Source organism: Lates calcarifer, linkage group LG4, assembly GCF_001640805.2.
Source record: "Lates calcarifer isolate ASB-BC8 linkage group LG4, TLL_Latcal_v3, whole genome shotgun sequence".
NCBI lineage: Eukaryota > Metazoa > Chordata > Actinopteri > Centropomidae > Lates > Lates calcarifer.
In genome coordinates, this window is record NC_066836.1 from 10,896,856 (window position 1) to 10,902,342 (window position 5,487).

Genomic DNA, 5,487 nt, shown 5'->3' on the forward strand with positions numbered 1-5,487 from the left:
CGAATAGTGGCAAGCCCTTATGGTTTTCAGATCAACATTCCCAGACAGACTTTACTGTATATATATGATACCTCTTGATGCCCAGAGCTCAACCAGCTTGGAGCTAATACAGGAACCATAGTTGCAAACACAAGCATTAGTAATTGATGGCTACACAGCAAGAATGAGAAGTGAAGATAAGGCGTGTTCTGCATACTTATAGCTCATGCTCCAAGTTTTTTAAACATCCTAATAAAAGCAGATAAAAAATAAAAAAAATAACTACATGTTACAAAATCAGAATTTAGGCCTTTGCAACAGGTCATTTGAGCCTCTTGTCTGGGGTCCAAAGTACATATTCAACAGAAATATATTCACTGGGAGAGCTGTCATGCGTGTTGACACACACTTGGAAGACCTGCTGCAGTTTTGCACATGATTTGTATCACCTGCATGTCATTAAACCATGAGCATTTGCTAGCAGTGTGAGCTACAACAAAGACAGGACCTACATCACACTGAAATATCTGATCGGTCTGCAGCTGAGGACAATGCAACACAGTCCTCTGCGCTGTATTTCTTTTTCCTCTCCTTGTTTTTTTAAATCTTAATTACATAAACAAATGCATGATTAAAAGTTGTACTGAAGCTCTACGCCAGCTGTTTGAGGCAAGCTGACACAGCTGTATACATGTGTCTTTGCACACTAAATCAAATGTCCCATTGTGCTCATCTGGAGTGAATTAGGCTGCGGGAGGGAGGGGGACCTAGAGGCTTTGATATACAGAGGAGGAAATGGGTAATGTCCTGGAACCACATGCAACATCCTAATAGGAGCTGGTGACTGATAAGAAGGAGATAACCAGATCATCACTGTCGGTCTGCAACCTGTAACCTCTTCTCTCTCTTTTTAACTATCTCATAACCCTGAAAGTAGAGGTATTATTAATCAGTTTGCTCTCTTTTTAAGTGAGCAACACTATAATAAATAACATTAAGCAGTAAATGTCTTCATAGAGGCAGAGGCAGTTCCATGCATAACCCCCCAAAAAACAGAACAAGACAGATTTTTAAGTCCAGTAATTGTACTCTCCAGGTCCCAGTAATCTTAAAATGTTAGCAGAAAGCTTTCCATTACAATGTTGTTGGTTTGAATCCCAGTGAGAGAAAGGAAATTTAGGGATCCAGTGACAACCAGAAGCTCGATAGCTGCAAATATCACACACTCCAGCCCCTATAAATTCAGTTGATGTGCTGCGAAGGATAAGGCACTCCAGCCCCAACCACTGCACTGGAGTTGGTCGGTAGCCAACAGAGGAAATCTGTGGTTGTACTAGGCAGCTCCTGTGTGAATGTGTAGCAGGGTGTGTCTGAAATACGGCCACTCTACCCAATATTTCAATTGCCTGGACAAATAATGGCTTAAAAACATGTTTAAGTTAAAGATTGTTTTGCATTAACCATCTTTGTAAACAAGTGAACCCATATGAGTCTTGGTTAAAACAACAAAATCATCATGATTACTGTTGTTGAGATTTAAACTAGCTGAATGCATCAGGCTGGAATGATGCAGAGCAGTTTGTAGTTGCGGCTCTAAACAGACCAAATCTGAAAACAGGAAAGATATGGCTTTTCATTCATTCATTTAAGGGCATAAATCATTCCCTTTGAAGCTCAGCCCAGTCTGTTTGCAAGGAACATAAGAAAGCCAATATGGAGAGCAGCTGGTCAGTTGGGATGAACATGACATGCCGTTTGTTGGGAAGAAAGCAGAGAGAAAAGGAGAAATGAGGAGATAAAAGAGTGAAAACAGATGAGAGTCACATCTAATAACCAAAAATATCTCTTCACAGGCTTGAACACATTTTCTATGAAAAACAAAGTGAATCGCTATACTTTGTTTGCTGAGAGAAAAACCCTTGGACAACTATAGATACACAAAACATTTTTTTTTCTCAAACATTGACATACCACAGCACTGGCAGGACATGCTGGCCTATCATGTGTTTGCTCCAAACAGTGCAACTTAATTACAGGAGAAATGTTTAATTCACACATCACACTTACATCAGCCAAATGCAATATAATTAGAACATCTGAACAAATAAATCAAGAAATAACACAAAGTCCCTGCAACTGTGGTCAAGGCTAAAACGTCACTTCACACAGAGCTGGCACAGGGTTTCTTCACTAAGCATGTGACAGAGATCTGCTGCCCTCTTGTGTGGTAAAGTATAATAACATTATAAATTGGTGCTTGGCAACCTGAAGAGAGCACATTATCACATTAGACTACAACATTTTTATATCACACTGTGATAAATCTGTCTGACAAGAAAAGTAGCGTTCAAGAGTTTCATTAACTGAGAGCTAACATGATGATTGGCCCAAAATGTCCTACTGTGAATGCAAATGGGTGAGTTACACACCATGTAGTTCAATCGCAGTCTAAAAATTCTGAAGATGCCACTAGCATATATTTCAGTACTAGACTGAGAAGCCAGGGGGATGGGAATAAAAGTAGAAGAGAATTTTTTTTTCTCTTGCAAAATCAGAATCTTCTGAAAACCTTCTTTTTTAATAACCCCTTTTTTAATGTTGTTTCTGGAAATGTAATTTTCATTGTAAGACTTTTTCATTACCTTGCTCAATTTGGGTAAATTTGGCTGCATCTGTGTATTTACGTCTGCATGCAGGTTGGTTTATGTGCGAGATTAATCTGTAACATGAATGTTTTATCTTTTTCCTTCTTTCTTTTTCATTTTGTCCTTGTAAAACACTTTGAAATCTCTGGTTTTGATAAGTGCTCTATGAATAAAATGTATTTTTTACTGTTGGAGGACATTTTAAAACTTCTGCAGGTTGACTGGAAATTTAACACACACACACACACACACACACACACACACACACACACACACACACACACACACAAAACCCCACTATAAATTGTAGGCTAGTTGCTTGTAATGCAATTCAACGTTGGACAATACACACATAAACCTAACTGAAGAACAGTGTGCTAACCAACAAATGGTTACCTTAGAGGAGATCAGGGTATATCCAGTAAACCTGCAATCAAACAGGAAACATCAGACACCTTATCAAAATATGACAGCTGGCTGAGTGTGTCAGTGAGGAAGGAACCTCCCATGCCACATGTTGATGATAATTAGACCCATGATATCTGCATAAGGCAGGGAGTTCAACTATAGTCGGCTGTACTCTACTTTACCCTACGCCCATTGAGCACTTAGTCTAAACCCTGGTTATCCAGTCATTTCTAACTGTGCTGTTGGGTAGTGATGGGAAGTACAGATCTTTGACAGGGCTCCATTCCTTTCTGAGAAAGAACAGTTCATTGATCTTTTTTTCTTTTTGGCAGCACCGCAACAGTGATATGAGCCCTAAAAACGCAAATGTATGTCCATGACTGAGTGAGTGAGTGAGTGAGTGAGTGATGAAGATACACCATTGGTTGGTGAGTATAAGAGTTTCCCCCACTGACCGCTGCTCTTTCAAAATGAATCAGCGCAAACAGTGCAGCTCATTCAAAATTTATTGCGCACTTAAGGAAATATCCTTGTAACAAACTGATTCAGCCATATACCATGTTTTTACCTGGTCTTGTTTTTTTTGTTTGTTTGTTTGTTTGTTTTTTTTTTTTTGAGGCAGGGGTTACTGTAACGACATGGTAAGATTTGGATCAGATTCCCATCAGTTCTTATCTTCTTCCTAGATATCCTGGTCAGAGCATGATATTTATGTATTCTTTTTAAATTATAGCTGTTTTGGATTGTTGCTTATGATTTGAGATTTATTTTCTCTGTGATCAGACGACTGCTAACCAAGCTAGGCATTACACTAGTTGTCTGAGACTAATGTGTTCCTAATACTGTTAATGCATTGCTGGACTAAAATTATTTACTCTTGAGGGTGTCGCACAACGTTACATTTTATATTTATTACTTTCTATGGGGACTTGGGGTGATAATGTGTTCTTCCTAGCATCAGAGTTATTTGACAGTCAATACATCTACATTGTCTATATTCTATATTGTCATTATCTTGTCTAAATGCCTTATAGGTAAAGCCCTTCTTGTATTTGTTGTACGGTGCTATACAAACAAACTTGCTACACAAACAAAACTTGATTTGCCTTTTGTGAATCCAGTTTTGTTGTTTACTGTACTTATTCATATTTAAAGCACCTTTAGTAATAACATGTTTATCATTTCTAATCTTTTTTTCCTGTATTGTAGTAACAGTCCTTGAATTTATTGCATTTTATCCATTAGTTTCACAATTGCTTTCAGTCAAGACTTCAGTGGCCAACTGCTGTCAACCCTTACTGAAGTGTGAATAGCTTTGATCCTGTACTCGCACAATGAGGACAGAAGAAGTATATAGTGGAAATATTCAAGTAAATTACAAGTACCTCAAAATTGTAACAGTGAGGTTAAACACCACTGTGCTAAAAAAAAAAAAACTGTACAACACTGACAGCATGATGTAATGAATGAGCCCTGCAGCATCACTGCAGCGTTCTAATTCACTGTGTAAACCACAATGAACCCACCAGGTACAATAAAAAAAAAAATGACTTCACTCTCCACTGATGCTGGCACAATATTTGCTTTTGTCCTTGGGATTGTTCTAAATGTATTTTTCATGAAGTTGTATCAGTTTCTGTGTCAAGTCCTACATGCTTGTCACATATAAACACATATGCACATGTTTTCAAAGCATGCAGTATGTGCAGCTGTCAGGAAGTGTGGTAGTATAAGATGGGATAGAGGACATAGGATAAGTTTATGGGAAGGTTTAAAAACCAAATGTATTCACACAGTTACATTTGTTTGACAGAGATACTTTGCAAATTAAGTTTTCACACACAAAAACAAAATCAAACATTCAAACATTACTTGTAATTGTTTCATTATTACTTTTACTTAAGGGTCTGTGTACTTGTGATGAGTTATTTGGAGCTATTTAAATAAAACTGATGTGACTTTTAATTATTGTCTTAATTATTTTGATGATTTAAAGTCTGTTGTTGTGCAGTTTGTTGTGCATGGAATGTAAGTGTCCAGGTTATAGAGAGTGTAATTGTCATGGGATAAAAGTTTATAGGAACACAAAAAAAAAATTAAATGACTGAATATTAAAAGTTTATTTCATATTCCAACAGTCTGTTACTCTTATATAAACCGTATTAACACTCCTGAAACTACAACTGTGCTCATCAGCAGCTGCATTAGTAACAAACAACATGTTAAAACAAAGAAGACGCATTTCTGATCACCTCAGTTATATTTAGCCTCCAATAAAGTCAGACGAACGAGTACTCAAATGTCATCGCTTATCTGTGAATGCAATCGTGATGCTCCAAAAACGCGGAAGCAAGGCTGGTTTGGTATCTTGACAGAGACATCTCTGGCCAATCCGAGCCCTAACCATACCGTGAGTGCTGCTGAGGGCCGGGGAGGGGTGATGGGGGGCGGGGGG